Consider the following 16,617-nt stretch of genomic DNA (forward strand, 5'->3'; position numbering starts at 1 on the left):
ACCCAGATCTCCCCACTCTGTGCGCACACACACACACACACACACACACACACACACACACACAGCTGGAATATAGGAAAGGGAGCCCCAGAGTCTTTATGCCATCATTGGCTCTGCCCATTCCTGACCCTAGCAAGCCAGACGCGTCCCACCAGCCAGTATCCAGGGCGCCATGCCCTGTGTGGCCGTGCCTATGGCTGGTGCGTGCACGTGGAACCCCCATCCTCTAGCGTGCGTGTATCACAGGCTGGGTCTGGAAGAGATGTGTGGCTCCTCAGTGAGGCCTCCTGCCCCCTGCATTCCTACAGTAATGTTTAGAGGGCCTCTGCTATGTGCCAGACACAGTGCTAGTTTCTTAGATCTGTTTTCGTTTATCCCCGGATATCCTGCTATGGGTTCAAATGCTGGCCCTGCCACTCTGGCAGAGTGACCTTGAACAGGTGATTTCACATCTCCATCCCCAAGTTTTCTATTGAACGGGGATAGTAATATGTAGCTTACGGTATTGTTTTGATAATGCAAGTGAAATAAAGTTTGCAAAATGCGAATCCTGGTGAGAGTATATCGTAAGCTTTACAAGAAGATTAGTTTGGGGGCACCTGGGTGGCTCAGTCAGTTGAATGTCAGACCTCAGCTCAGGTCATGATCTTGTGGTTCATGGGTTCAAGCCCCACGTCCGGCTCTGTGCTGACAGCTCAGAGCCTGGGGCCTGCTTCGGATTCTCTTTCTCCCTGTCTTTGCCCCTCTCCTCTGCTCATGCTGTGTCTCTCTTTCAAAAATAAATTTTTAAAACATTAAAAAAATTAAAAGAAGATTGGTTTCCTAAATTTCCATGGTTTTAAGTGATATAAGTAGGGTGTTCAGGGCTTAGAGTTGCTGCCCAAATACCAGCAATTCCTTGAGACCAGAACCCTCCCAGGGAACTCGCTGCTGCCTGGTACAGGTCTGTGCTTAGAGCTTTTCAGAGTCCCAATTTAGAGCAGCTCCTTAGCTGAGTTGCTATCATTTGACAGCTTTTGGGAAATTACGTGGTAGCAACTGAGAACAAAGGACCCATGTCCCTCTGGTGTAGATATGAGGCCAGAGCAGAGGGCATTAAAATGGGAGAAGTCTTCCACCTACTAAATTGGTAATTTTAAAATGCTAGAACATTCCGTTTTAGGGCGGTTGCTGTAAAATTGGCACAAGCATATGTTCTTGGTGACATTTGTAGCAGACAGCCTCCAAAATGGCCCCCAGGGCCCCCCTCTCCGGGTGCTCTTGGCCTTGTGTCATCCTCTCCCTTTACTCCCCTGGTTCGAAACAGTAGAATCCAGCAACATAAAGGGTATCACTTCTGTAACAAGTTACAAAAAATCCTCTGTCTTGCTAACCCACTCTGGCGTCTTCTCATGAAGCAAGCCTGGATTGGAGAGTCCCACATGGCAAGGAAATAAGGGCAGCCTCCGCCAGCAGCTGGCCAAGAACTGAGGCCTTCAGTCCAACAGCCTGCGAGGACCTGAATCCTGACAACTGAGTGAGCTTGGAAGCTAATCCATCCCCAGTCGAGCTTTCAGAAGAGGCAACAGCCTGAGCACCTTCACTGTAACCTGTGACAGACTCTGAAGCAGAGGACACAGCTACGTTATGCTTGGACCCCTGACTCACAGAAGCAGTGAGACAATAAGAGTGGGTTGTATTAACCACTTATTTTATGGTAACTTTTTGTGCAGCAAAATTAACACGCATGATTAATTAACAATGGTTTGGACCACCTGGGTGCCTCAGTTGAGCATCGGGTCAGCTCATTGGCTCAGGTCATGATGTCAACGGTTCATGGGATCGAGCCCTGCATTGAGCTTTGTGCTCACAGCACAGAGCCTGCTTGGGATTGTCTCTCCTCCTCACTCTCTTCCCTTCCTCTGCTCGCATGCTCCCTCTCTCTCTCTCTCTCTCTCTCAAAATAAATAAACATTGTTTAATTGACATTAATCATTTTAGGAAGCAATGTGGCAAAACTTGCTACAATCGCAAAACTGTATCTTTTGATCCAATAACTTGAAGCCTAGAAACACCCTCGAGCTACGACCTAACAGAAACTAAATAGTATATGCCCAAAGATATACGTAAGAACATTAGCTGTGATCATTAAAAAAAAAAAAAGTCAAAATAATGGATATGTTGAACAGCAATGACTTAGGAAATTATGGTACATCCATCTGTTGAATTTTGTTTGGTCACCAAAAAGTATAGTTGTGAAGGTTACGATAGAAATGTAGAAATATTAGTTATACGTGGCAGATCTTTAGCAAAAATGAAGTACTACTTGTGTGATGACTGCAGTAATGTAGCCATGGGTGAGACCATGGGAAATTCACATACTTGGAAGTAAATCTGTTCTGGTGGAATTTGGAATGACTGTGCATTCAATACACGTGAGGATTTACTGCTATATGTGTTTGTACATGTGTATGAAGGCTTATTCAGGGGGTCCGTGGGCCTGCTCGCTCGCCCTGCATCAAGGTGACAGATTTTGCCACCACTGCCTTTGGCTCTGTATCCTTGGGGTGTGGCCAACCTTCTGTCTGTCAGTTGCTGTCGCCGTCATGAAAATGTGCTGCTCAGATCTGCAGGGAGCAAAGTGACTGACAGCCGCAGCTGTCGCTTCTATAGATCCACCGCCACATTCTCACTGAGGCCGTGCCTCTCACAGGCTGCTTCCAGCCAATGGCTGGTCTGGTGGCCATACTAAGACAGGCTCATTCATATGAATTGAGGGACTTCCCCCGTGGATGACTGGGGCTCCAGGATTCCACTGTAGCCTGGGCAGGTCTGTCTTAGGTCCAAGACCCTTCCTGCCCAATCCTCCTTCAGTCCCCACTCCTTTCCAGGAGTCACACCTGCATCGTGGCACGAAAGCTCCGCTCCACCTTCTATTCCCAACCCCTTTGCCCTTCGCAGGCATTAGCCCCCCGACCCATGTAACCCTGTCTCCCTATTTCTCAGAATACCTGAACTAACGAGATTATTCCCTTGCTCAGTCAGGTGCACCGTGAGGTCCTGGGGTGCTTGCAGTCCCACAGAAGGGCCTGTCTGACAGGTAAACCTGCAGCGACAGCACAGTGAGATCGGTGCAGTGAAGGCCCGTGAGGACCAGCCTGGCAACCACTAATTTCTTTATACATGTAGTGCGATTGTATTTCAGTCACGCAAAGTCAGTGCGTAGGAAACATAAACGCAACAGTATGGTAAAAATAGCAGAGAATCGAAAAATCCAAGAAAGAAGCACACATAAAGCATGAGAATTCAACATCCATTCATGTTTCATCTTCGGTTCAGATTGACGCTTGATGCTCACCAATTTCGAAACAAACCTTGAAATTGTTAGGACTGTTCTGAAGACATTTCAGCTCCAGCATGAGATTTGTCCATCTAGCTGGTTTGCAGTTGACTTGCTCTCCGGGTACATAGCACATAGTACAGATCTGTCACAGGGCAGATCATGGTGTTGAGGAAAGAAGTACCTTCCTGTAATTAGAACGGATCCCCTGGGGGTGCCTGGGTGGCTCAGTCTGTTGGGTATCTGACTTCAGCTCAGGTCATGATCTCACAGTTCATGAGTTGGAGCCCCGCATCGGGCTCTGTGCTGACAGCTCAGAGCCTGGAGCCTGCTTTGGATTCTGTGTCTCCCTCTCTCTCTGCCCCTCCCCCACTCATGCTGTCTCTCTCTCTCTCTCTCTCTCTCTCATAAATAAATAAACCTATAAAAAAGAAAGGGTCCCCTGAACTGCAGTCAGGTTAAGACACGCAGTGTATAAGAGCGCACAAGCCATCATAACAGGCTTCCAGGAAACATATTTGTTTTTCTTAAGTCGCTCTCTGCCCAGTGCGGAGCCCAACCCAGGGCCGGAACCCACGACCCTGAGATCAAGGCCTGAGCTGAGATCAGGAGTCAGACGCCTAACTGACTGAGCCACCCAGGCACCAACAAGGAACATAACTTTTATAAAGAAAATAACTTAAGCTTCTGTTTCCTATTTCAATTACTGAAATCTCTAACAATGACAAACTGTCACCTATGACAGTAAGTGTATACAGTGATTCAATCAAACTTCTTAGAAAGAACACACTTAGCAATCTGGGGTAATGAAAACTGATGGGAAATATGATGTGATTCAACACTGGTTCTTTTTGTTACATTACACAGACATCATTGTTAATGTTAGACCCAGGCACAAAATGTTTAGTAAGTTAACCAGTTTCCTTTTAAGAGCTAGCACTTTATTGTAGTCTTTTATCTTACTCCGTACCCAGTATTCTCTCCTACCAGAGGCTATTTAACTTAACCAACAAAAATGACTTCTGACCGGATTTGTAGGGAACGTAAACATTTACACCATCAAACTGTTTGCCTAACCAAACATACAATAATAAGGATGAACACGCCTCCTATTTCTTTTAGAAAACAGTACTTTATAAGCTTGCTGCGTCTTCACTGCCATTACTACCATTGCCTGGCAATGAATAGTTAATAGAACAAAGAACTGTTCGCTTGAATTATGATAGCTCATCCCTTAGAGATTAATCTAAAAATGAAGTTTCTACAGAAACCGGAACCATTTGAACATGGAAAAAAAAATCCCTTCAAACCTCTTTGAAGTGGTAATGGCTGCAAATTTGAAGCATTTTGGACAACTATGCCATCAACAAGCTCTGTCTTATGAAGTGAGATGAAGACATCTAGACAGCAAATGAAAACGGATTAATTCTTCAGGATTTCAGTAAAACTTCTGATAATCAAAGATTTCAAAGCAAATGTGGTGCATTATATCTGAGGTATAAACAAAGATGGAGAGAGGCTGGGAATGCCTGCCTGGCTCAAAGAGCATACAGCCGGCTCTTGATCTCATGGTCTGGACTTTGAGCCCCACGTTAGAGCTAGAGATTACTTAAAACAAATAACCTTTTTTAAAAAAAAGAGAGCCTGGGGAATTTTTGATTTCCTAAATATCTCCCCCAAATCTACTATTGTAACATATAGGATTTCTTCCCTATTCTAATCTTAGGAGTTTCAAAGGAAAAGGAGTGAATCACATACCCACATGCATACACGCAGGAACATGTATGTACATACACACTGGTAAGTAACCTAATCCCTTCTTCCCATCACCTCATGTTATTAAAAGAAAATTCTGCAGAAGCCCTCGTTGGTCTCCCTTTGGCTCATGATCTCTGTGACCTTAATTGCTGCTGCCATTGTTACTCCTTGTATTTCAACATAACAAAATTCAAAAGCCGCACAGTAGGCAGGAACACGTTCCTGAACCCTTGTGTAACCGCAGGGCACCTAGGTGATGATAACTTCCAAATGCAGGGGCCAAACTTTTGGGTCCCACAGTAAGATCTAATTCATGCGAAGCTCAGAACCCCATTTCGGACCACGGTTTTCAGGACAGAGCCACCTGAGGGAATGCCTGCGAACCGGCCGGGGCGGAGCTACTGAGGGCTGGCCAGGGCAGGGCACGCCACAGAAGCTGGATCCTGGGGAGGCCATGCTACGGAGCAGCCTGTGTTACAGAAACTTCCATGGCAGGACTTAGAGGAAGAGAAGAATCCTGCCCTCCCCCAGTGACCCTCCGGCGCCCTCTACTGACAAGACTCAACTTTGTGCCTGTTGGGGAGAAATATCTGAAGGGTCTCTCTCTATTTTCTCAAAGCAGGTGGTGAAGGGTGCATTAGAGACAATAAATTGATAGCTGGTCTAATGGCCCAAACAGCAAAACGTGGCGTGGCTGGCAGAGTGCAAGCAAGGGTGTGGGAGGAGATGAGGCTGAAGGGGCCTGGTGGGGCTGGTGGGCCATGGCAAAGGTTTTAGATTTGATTCTGACTACACTGGGGAGTCTTTGATAATGCTACAGCTGGAGAGGACATGATCATGCTTGGATCTTAGAAAGTGACTTTAGTGTGGACAAGGGATTGAGAGGGCCAGACAGGAGGCAGAGATAGCAGTTGGGGGTGGGGGGACCTTTAGTAACAAAGAGGCGATGCTGGTGGCCTGAACTTGGCAGTAGCCGTGGAAATTAAAAGAAGCAGGACTCGGGCTACATTTAGGAGGGAGTATTGATGCGAGTTGGTGGTGGGCTGGGTCTGGGGGTGTGAGAGAGGAATGTCGGATGTCAAGGGTCAGGAACGTCCCCCAGTTCCAGATTGGCAGCTGGGGTGTCTGGGGTATCCCCTCTGCCTTTTCTCTGCTGCAGAGCTCATAGACACCAACTCCCGTTCTTTTTCTGTCTCTTGGGATGTCCCTCTTCCCTTACTGACTATGCATCCATGGAAAGACTGTGGTGGTGGTGGTGGTTGAAGCCTTTCAGCCCACGCGATGCCTGAGAGCTCCCAGCTTGAGGCAGAATGAGTAAGAAGACCTAAAAAGTGTTCTCAAAGGCATCCACAGATTGTTCAGGGCAAAGGCCAGTAGCTGGTGTCCACAGGCTGGATGTTGCCGGCTCCCTCCTCGGGTGGCCCTCTGCTTGCACAGGCACAGGCTTGGGTCACACAACCTTATCTGGTGCACTGCCTGGAGTCACCCGGACCCAAAGCCACCCTGGCTCTGGAGTCTTCCGATCTAGGCCCAAGGAGCCTTTGTTCCCCAGAGGGACTTGCTCCCAGTGCCAGTCAGGGGTAAATTGTATCAACAGATCCAAACTCATGCTCTCAACCACTTCCCTCCCGGACCCCCCCGGACCCCCCCCCACAGGATGCTTGAGTGAGTTGGCTGCTATTGCCGGGCCTCGCAGTCTTTGTGAAGGGCTGGAGGGTAACCAGCTGGGGCCCCCGCCAAAGGAATCAACTGTGGAGCCAGAGCCCACGTGGAGGGACAGAGGGAGGGGGACAGGCATCCACACCTCAGGCGACAGTAGCTCACTGCTTTGTAGTCAGACCTATCTGTGTATGGACTTTCCTGTTGTCGTCAAGCAAGTCGGACACCACGACAATGACCGGCTAGTTAGTCTGGACAGTTCACGGCGCAGCTGTGCCTTTGCTTGCGGCACACAGCACAGTCGGGCACTGCTCACTGGCTCCGTTTTCCAGGACCTCAAATCCATGTCAAGGTGGACTTTTCCCTAATGTTTTATCCACATGTGCAAAGACTAAGGTCGTAGCTCCCTTCGCCACAGAGGGTCTCCCTCACCTGCATCCCCGAGGTTAAGTTCGCTTCAGAGCGAACCATGACTGACTGGGAGACTCCTCCTCACCCCCACTGGTGGCGGGGAGCCCTGCAGGCCCGAAACATGCAGGTCTTTGTCAGTGTGCAGACTCTCGGCCAGCGGCTTATCCTCTGGGAGGCTCTCGGCCAGGCCTTGACCCTGTGGGTGCCTCTCCAGGCAGCCTTTGGCTTCAGAACCTGGATTAAGACCGTGACTCTACAACTTACTGCCCTGGGCATGTCACTTACACTCTCCAAACCTCAGTTTCCCCCGTCCATAAATAGGAAATACGAAAATGCCTGTCTCCTGGGGTTGTTTTGAGATTTTAATAGAGGGGCACCTGGATGGCTCAGTCGATTGAACGTCTGACTCTTGATTTCGGCCCAGGTCGTGATCTCACAGTTCGTGGCCTCGAGCCCCTTGTCAGGTTCCATGCTAACAGTGCAGACGGAGCCTGCTTGGGATTCTCTCTGCCCCTCACCTGCTCAAACTGTCTCTCAAAATAAATAAATAAACTTCATGGGGTGCCCGGGTGGCTCAGTCGATTAAGCATCTGACTTCAGCTCAGGTCATGATCTCACGGTTTGTGGGCTCAAGCCTCGCGTCGGGCTCTGCGCTGACAGCTCAGAGCCTGGAGCCTGCTTCCGATTCTGTTGTCTCCCTTTCTCTCTGCCCTCCCCCACTCGTGCTCTGTCTGTCTGTCCATCTCTCTCTCTCTCTCTCTCTAAAATAAATAAATATTTTTAAAAATTTTAATAAATAAACTTTTAAAAAATTAATCAACTGATATTTGTAAAGCACTTTGAGCAGCGCCTGGCTGTGTGACATCTTTGGAACCGTCCCAGGCGATTGCAATGAGTCAGGGCTGGCAGTACAGCCCTACACAGCGTCCTCAAGCCCCCAGCAGAGCCTTACTGGTGTCTGACTCCCCACCAGCCTGGGCAGCAGCAGGGCCCTCCCCCCACCCACCTTGGTCCCAGTGGCCGGGAGTCAGTGCTCAGCCAGTGTTGGCTGAGTACATGACTGAGGCGTGAAGGAAGGCGGGAGCGTGAGGAGCCGGCGCACCCCAGAGGCTCAGCTCAGCCCACGTTTCTTGGGGGCTGATGGCGGCGAGGCTGCTGCAAGGCCTCTAGACTCCTTCCCTGACGCCTGGATAAGGCACCTTGAGAGGCCACCCAAGGGCACCCAAGGCCTGCAGCACCTTTGACAGCAACAGCCATCGACTCCCAGGTCCTGATCCAGCCTGCTGGCACACTGACTGTCCCAGGCTGGTCCCTGGAGAGGAAAGGGGTCCCAGCCCTGAGGTCTGGACCCCGCCCCCGCATGGCCGTGGCCGTGGAGGTGGCCCGCTGCAGAGAGAGGCAAGTTCAGAGACCCCGCAGGAGAGCCAGGCCGTGGCTGCCCTCTCGGTGGTGCCTTCTCTCTGCAGACCCCCAGCTTCCTCCCCCTCCTGGCTCCTGTTTGGCCCATTCTGGATGCCTACCCAAGGGCCTGCGTGCCAGCCAAGCGAATGTCAGGAGCCATCTGCTGCCAGGCCGGAGGCAGCTGCCTAGAAAATGCTTGCATACATATGAATCAACTCTGTTTTGCCTCGTGATAAGATCTGCAGTTGAGCAAGGGGAGGTTTGCTAAATTATTCAGAGGGTAGTTAACCTGAGGAAGGCAGAACTGACAGCCAGCGGGGACAGCCGGGGTGGGAAGCCTTGAGACAACTAAGGAGGCCCAACGCGGGCGGCGGCCTAAGGAGGAAGCCACTGTGGTGTAGCCACGGGCTCCTGGCACCTCGTGAGAGCTCCGGGCCTGTGTCCCCCCGACTGGCCCGGCCCTGGGGCACCTCAGTAGACATGGCAAAGTTGGTTTTCAGTGCCCACCGGGGTGAGCAGAGGCCTCCCATTTTCCCAGGCCCTCAAAGGAGTCTTCCTCTCCGTTTCTTTCCTCATATTATTTCATTTATTCACCACAAAACACCCTTGTAGAAGGGCAGGGGCTCGTCTCCTGGTCTAGCTGGGAAGCTGCAGCTCAGAGGGGTTCTGTAACTTGCCCACAAACACACAGCTGTTGCCGGTGGGGCCAGGATGGGCTCCCTGGAGCCTTTGATGCCTAGGCTGTGTTACCTACCAAAGTAGCAGCCGCTCCAGGATGTCAAGATCGCCTGGGGTTTCTACATCTGGGACAGCAGCCTCTGTGAAGGGCAAAGCCTCTGGAACACCCTGGGGAGCCCCACATTCCAATCACTGAGTTATTGCTTTGTCCCGTGGGGATATGATGGTGGCCTGAGGTCTCTTCTGAAAAGCATGCTCTTCCTAAAACTTCCTCCAGGCAGAGGAAGATGGAGAGTGAAATTAGCCAGATCTGCTTTCAGAAAGGAAGTTTTCAAACCACTGAGGCACTCATTAAACGCAGATGCCCAGAACTACCGAATTAGACTGACTGTGGGCAAGACACAGGAAGCCGGATTTTTCACAAGCTTTTCTCCAGGGTGATTTGTGCATACCCTGGAGTGAGAGAATGACTGCTTTGGAGAAGCCAATATTTAGATTAACGTTCTTTATATTTCTTTTTTAATATATCTCCTTACTTTGGGGTGGGGGAGGGGCAGAGAGCAGAGCAGAGAATCCCAAGCAGACTCCACGCTGCCAGTGTGGGGCTTGAACTCACAAACCACGAGATCATGACCTGAGCCAAAATCTAGAGTCGGCTGTTTAACCCGCTGAGCCATCCAGGCGCCCCCAGGTTACTGTTCTTTAAACCTCTGAGGAATGGACCCTCGCAAATGTGTGCAGCCCCTTCTGAGGGAAAAGGCCTTGGCCGTACCTGAAGCAAAGGCCTCCTGCAGGAGCCGTGTGGCCCTCCCACGTGTCCTCTGCCCACCAGCCACAGAGGACACACAGGCACACATACAGTGACACACACACACACACACACCCCAAACCCTCACCCACTACAGACCACATACACACACACATCACACACATACATATACCACACCCGCCCCACCTCACCTCACCCCAAACACACTCACACACACACACACACACGCACGCACACTCCACACCCCAGGAAACATTCCAAAGTCCCATGCAAACAAAGGGAACATTAATCCACCGGCCCCATCACATTCTCTCTCGTTCTCTCTCAGGGAGCTAACCCAAGGGTGCAAGCACTGTGAGAGCTGGTCAGCGGCGGTGGAGCCTGAAGAACCCAGAGGCCCTCAGAGCCTCACCGGGATGGCATCCGGGCCGTGAGGGGGTGATGCTCTCTGCCACTTGTGTGAATGCGGCTGGGGACCACGTTCCATTCCCACGCCCGGCGTGAAGGTAGCCAGGGCCACTGACCCCCTCTGACAAGTGGATTTGCTAGCCAAGAGGGGTCCCTCACAAGTGAAAGCACATGAGGGCCAGAGTGTCTCCATCTTTCTTACCCCTAGTGGGCCTCCAGACGTTGGGTCCCCAGGGGCAGGGAATAGCGACCCACCAACCGGTGATGGACGTGCAGTGAGAGCAAAGAGTGAACCTCTATGGTTTGAAGGCGCCGATCTGGGGCTCTCACCACCACATGACTCACCCCTTCTGCCGCAAGGGTTAAACCCCTTCTGCTCAGACAAGTCACTAAATGTGGGCACTCAACTAGAAGCCGGTTGTGGAGTGGCTCATTAGTAGGAGGTGAGAATTCTGCTCCCTGGAAGCCATCCTGCTCCGGCATCACAGCCTGGTGCCCACGGGTGCCGCGATGCTTTCTGAAAAACAAACATCAAGAAATGATCGTGTGAAAAAAAAAAAAGAAAGAGATGATCGTGTGAACACAGAGCTGCTACAAATGCCTTGTTTACGGAGGTTACGAGAGAGTCTGTGTGTCTTTCTTCTTTTTTTTTTCCTTCCCAATCGGAAGAGCATAAGCTCAACCAAGGTGACAGCCGTGGGGTTGGAACAAAGCAGGACTGGGAAAACTCCATTTCTTCATTTTCTGCACCCCCCCTTCCCTTCACACCCAGCTCTTTGAAAAGCTGCAAGCAAAGCACAGATGCAAGGAGCTGTTTTCATTCTTGTGGTGACGAGCCCCCCTCTGTTCCCATGGCAGCCTGGGGCTCTCCACTCTTAAGTCTGCTTCCTGGTCCCGCTCGCCCAACTAGGCTGTGACCCACTGCGGGATAGGGCGGTGCCTCCCTTCCTGTGTCCTGGCCTCCGGAGGAAGCACCCGGAGGGTAGACCCTGTGGGCCGGCCAGCAACCCCATCCGATAGCATTTACTGAGCACCACTGTGCCCAAGTCAGCGGGCGAGGCCCTGGGGAAAGGTCTAGATTCATAAGATAACAAGAATCAGTTTACAAACTTCCATATACATTATTTTATGAATTTCACAGCATGGTGGGGAGGTAAGCTGGACGCAAGTTGCGCTGTCTTACTTTAAATGAGTGTGGGTCTGCAGAGTTTCCAGGCAGTGTGACAAAAAGGGGAGCCACCTTGGCCGTGCATGTTGCATTGAGTCTCGGCTTTGCCCCCAACCTGCCTGTGACCTGGGGAAGCGTCAGCATCCTGACGTATAAAAGGGAAATCCCAACTGTTGGAGAGCATGCGGGCCGATGTGAGGGCTCAGAGATTAAAGGTGACTGGAGGGACCATGCCCTGGGAAGACGGCACGTGGACAGCTGTTGAGGTCAGTGTTGTTCTGTGTATCTCAGCAAGACTGGCCCTGGGGAACCATGGATCGCTAGTATTGTCACTGACCTCATGGTGAGCACGTGGTGAGGGTGAGAGATGACAACACACCACGACCATCAGCTATTGATCAGCACACGTTTATTGAGCACCTACTATGCACCGGGCTCTGTTCTAGTCACTGGAAACATAGTAATGGATACAACCCCTGCCTATATATTCGACAGAGGGGCACAGACAAGAAACAAAGAATAAGTAATTATGGAGCTTATAAGAAGATGGTAAGGGCTGCTGTGGGACAAGGGATTGGTTGGATAGGCTGGGCTGGGGGACCAGGTGCTTTCCCCAGTAGGGTGGCCCAGGAAGCCCTACACTGCGAAGGTGACCTTGGAGCAAAACCCTGAACAATGTGAGGGGGTGGAGATGTGCAACTGATCATTCCCAGCAGAGGGAAGGACCAGGGCAAAGGCCCTGGGGCAGGAACGTGTCTGGCATATTTGCAGTTGGAGCCGGTACAGGGAAGAGGGAGGCGAAGGAGAGAAATTAGAGAAGAGGAGGAAGGGGCCGGATTGCATAGGGTCTTGTGAAGGAAGAACTGGGGTTTTTACCGCCTTCATCTGGAAACTTTCTCTTCACTCCTCTGTTGAAAGTTTGTCCTCTGCCAGTGGAAGCAGCCTGTCTGGAGAAGGCTTCCCATGGTTGCTGGCGGTGCAGGCTGCTGCTCACAGTTCAGGTGAGGCCAGGGCGAGCCCAGGGGATTCGAAGCCGTGACCTTCAGACACGCAGGTCACACCCAGCCAGCCTTTGAATGGTTAGGCCAGAAAATGACCCCTTTAAGGGACTGGAGAGGTCGGGGGGGGGCTCTGTTCTGGCTCCGTGTCTCCCTACACGCCTCGCTTGAGGGACCCAGCTGTCTGGAACTAGACGCTGTTCCTTCCCGCCTGCAGATATGTGCCCCCTCCTCGGCTCCCACAGGCCTTTCCTCCCCTGCAAGCCCAGCCTGGCCCCGTGCACCGTCTCCTCTCCGCTCCCTGTGCGTCTAGGGCTCTTCTGCTCCTGCTGCCATCCTGCTGAATCATCTGCCAGGCGACTTCCTGGTCCTTTCTTTCTCCTCCCAACGTGTCTCCCTCATTCCGCAGTACATGGAGTCTAGCATATCGCCACCACGTGAGATGTCGGAAAATTCTGGGTGAACAGCAAAGAGGAACCCAGGCTCCAGGGTGGAGAGGAGCCAGGGGTGGAAGGGAAACAGGAAAATGGAGCAGGAAGCCAGTGTGCGTTGTTGATGCAAAATGAACAAACCCTGCAGAATCTCTAAAAGAAAGGAAGAGGGGGCGCCTGGGTGGCTCAGCCGGTTAAGCATCCGACTTCAGCTCAGGTCATGATCTCGCGGTTCATGGGTTTGAGCCCCACGTCCGGCTCTGCAGTCACAGCTCAGAGCCTGCTTGGGATTCTCTCTCTCCCTTTCTCCCTGCCTCTCCCTGGCTTGCATGCACGTGCACACTCTCTCCCTAAAATAAATAAACATAAAAAAATAACTTTTTTAAGTAAGAGAGAGGGTTTTAGTTGAGCCCAGGTTAGGAGAATTCTCCGGGGAAAAACACCCTTCATCAGGGAAGAAAGCGCTCCAGAGAATGGTTACTACAGGGTTCTATACTTTTTACATCTGGTGAAAACTTCCATATAAGCGGGGATCATGGCTTTTATCATAAAGGAATGCAGGAAGTGAGAGCATTGATGGTTATCTTAAGGACACGATTTTCCTTCGGGCTACTCCTTCACAACTCAGAGGGACAATGGCTGCTTGGCGGGCCATAAATCAGGCTTTGGGTTTGAACAAAGTTTACGTACAGTCATGGTGACCTGGAAAGAAACCTAAAAAGGCTTCCCTTGTCTATTAGGACTTTACAGAGCTTTTTTTCTCATCATTATCCAGCCATGGAAGGCAGGCAGGGAAAGGGGGAGCTGGACGGACGCAGTGGGAACCTGCAGCCTTCAAGGTGAAGCATCCGTTTACTTGTGTCGGGAGCCTGAGCCTTCCCACGGCACTGACCTTGGCTTTCCCTGACAGTTAAACTGCTGCAGGCGGGCCAGGTCCGAGAACCCGGCAGAGCGTCAACAGGGCCAGCCAGGAGAGTCCTGGCTTCACGCAGAATGGACATCAAACCAGGGGCGCCTGGGTGGCTCAGTCGGGTAAGCATCTGACTCTTGATTTGGGCACAGGTCTTGATCACGGGTTGTGAGTTTGGACCCCGCGTCGGGCTCCACGATGGTAGTGCAGAGCCTGCTTGGGGTTCTCTCTCTGCCCCTCCCCCACTCTTCCCTCTCAAACTAAAGAAATAAATAAACTATAAAAAAACAGAAATCAAAGGAGAAACTATTCAGCTTATTGAATAGTTAAGTGACAGCTAGGGAAAGGCAGACGGAGTGTCTGCAGTACTCGAAGGACAGCAGGGTGGGCCCTGTCATTGCCTGGGGCTGGCCATTTATGTCAGAAAAGGGTCTAGGGTACCCATTCCCCCAGGAATCCAGGGTGGGGTCCAATCAAGGGCGAGTGTCAGGTGAACAACTTGCGTTACTCCATAATGTCCCAAAGGGGCGGGCACCAAGGCCAGTCTCTCAGCTGAGCTTCCTTGGAAGCGAATGTCCCGGGCCACATCTGGGATCCAGCTCTTCCTAGATGTTATCTCGTGTTTGGGGCCGAGGACCAAACTCAGAGGATGATTCACTTTCTCGCTCTCCCCGTGAAGTGGGAACATTAGCTTCTCTGGCTTGTTCAGAGGCAAAAAGTGGAACACGAGCAGAAAAGCAGGGAGAAGGAGCCTTCAGCACCCCTGCCTCACTGTTTCTGGCCGCCTAAAGATGCTCGCCGGGGACACGCGTTGACTGGTGGGTCTGCGGGCCAGGCCTGTGCCTGGGGATCCGGTGTCCGGCCCACCTCCAAGGGCTCCTGGCCTCGGAGGGCAGGTCTTGAGTGCACCCCCCGCACAGCCCCGGGGACAGGATGGGTGACGACAGGTGAGGCAAGAGTGAGTGCTGAAAGGCGGTGTGGCAGGACATTTTTGAAAGATTAGACGCTTTCGCCAACATTCCGCACCCCCTTCTCCCAGATTTCCTTTCTCCCCTCCCTTTTAAACCCAGCTCCAAGCCTCTGGGAAGAGGAAGATAATGTGAGAGCAGAGAGCAGAATAAAAGCAGTCACTTCCTGGCTTTTGTTTCTCAAAAGTCCTCCCAGACCATTAATGGCCCAGAGTCACCAAGGCTTGAACAAAAGACCAGGGAGGGGACCGCTGGGAATGAGGACAAGGCTTCCTGCCCCAGCTTAGATTCCCGCACCCGCGCCCGGAGGGAGGGTCAAGGGGACTAGCTGCAGGGGAGGTGGTAAGAGGTAGGCGTGCAGGGCCCGGCTTCCTGAGCAGAGCCCGCGGGGCGTGGCAGGACCTGGTGGGGGCGCGGGGATGTGAGGGCGCCGGGGGGACCTGGCCCTCATTTCCCTGGAAGGCACCAGGTGGGGGGAGGGGAGAAGCTGGAAAGCGCTTAGCTTTTTTCTTTTCCTTAGCCATTCTTCAGAAAATCCAGGGCCCCTGCGACGCGACAAGGCCACAGAGGAATTTCCAGGAGTCCCAATGCAACCAGTGAAGGAGCCTGGAGGTCAGGAATCCCTGGCTGGGGACCAAGGAGCATCTCAGCAGGTGCCTATGAGGACCGACTAAGCAGCTGGGTGGCTCCCCTTGACTTTGACCACATAAGCGGTCCCCTTTTCCCTCCACCTCCCTCTAGGACATAATCCCGGGGAAAGGGCAGAGAGAAACTCTTACTAAGAAAGCAAAGTTCAGGGCACCTGGGTGGCTCAGTCAGTAAAGCATTGGACTTCGGCTCAGGTCATGATCTCACGGTTTGTGGGTTCGAGCCACGCATTGGGCTCTGTGCTGACAGCTCAGAGCCTGGAACCTGCTTTGGATTCTGTGTCTCCCTCTCTCTCTGCCTCTCCACTGCTCGTACTCTGTCTCTCAAAAATGAATACACGTTAAAAAAAAAAAAAAGATCTACTTTGCCATATAAAAAATAAAAAACAACAAAGTCCAATCAAGTAAACTTGAACTTCTGGTTGGTTTTATTTAACAAACGGGCATCATCCCATCTGCCACGTAGAAGGGAGCTCCCAGAAACTATACAAAGTAGAAGGTGTTTTTAAAAATATTTATAATGTTTATTTTTGAGAGAGAGAGAGAGTGCAATAGTGAAGAAGGGGCAGACGGGGAAAGAGAGAATCTGAAGCAGGCTCCGCACTATTAGCACAAAGCCCAACATGGGGCTTGAACCCAAGAACAGTGAGACCCTGACCTGAGCCAAAGTCTATGCTCAACTGACTGAGCCACCCAGGAGCTCCAAAATGGAAGGTTTTTCTAGGAAGGAGGGTGAGGCAAGAAAGTTATTAGCAAAAGAAAGAATCTTTTCAGGCAAGGTCACTTTTCCTTAGGGNTTCCTTTGGGGAATGGAGAGGGCCTAAGTGACAGATTACCTCAGTAGAAAATTCCTGGCTGAGAGGTTCAAATGCCTATTTCTGGGGGAGGTTGAAACTGCAGTATAGGTCTTAAGCCTGGTTTGGTGACTCGGCCTGCCCCCAAATGACACAATTTTGGGCCTGTCGTTTTCTTTCCAACACCCTGAAGTGATTGAAATCAATTTAGCTCAATCTCTTGAGGAACTGGAGTTCAAAAGACAGATGTAAAAACTTAAAATTACTTTTTTTTGTCACCTGAGTCAGTCAGAAGCAA

The 16,617-nt window shown here is 51.3% G+C and overlaps 1 long non-coding RNA gene across 1 annotated transcript in view; it reads left to right on the forward strand.

Annotated features, from left to right (window-relative positions):
- The first annotated feature begins 13,784 nt into the window (after positions 1-13,784).
- The window catches only part of LOC144244341 (uncharacterized), a 4,703-nt gene continuing 1,870 nt past the window's right edge, over positions 13,785-16,617 (forward strand). Inside the window, exons 1-2 of the long non-coding RNA XR_013338918.1 lie at positions 13,785-14,032; positions 15,399-15,531. This is a non-coding gene — a long non-coding RNA (uncharacterized LOC144244341). The remainder of the gene's footprint in view (positions 14,033-15,398; positions 15,532-16,617) is intronic.

This window comes from Crocuta crocuta, unplaced genomic scaffold (genome assembly GCF_008692635.1).
Source record: "Crocuta crocuta isolate KB4526 unplaced genomic scaffold, BGI_CrCroc_1.0 scaffold18, whole genome shotgun sequence".
Taxonomy (NCBI): domain Eukaryota; kingdom Metazoa; phylum Chordata; class Mammalia; order Carnivora; family Hyaenidae; genus Crocuta; species Crocuta crocuta.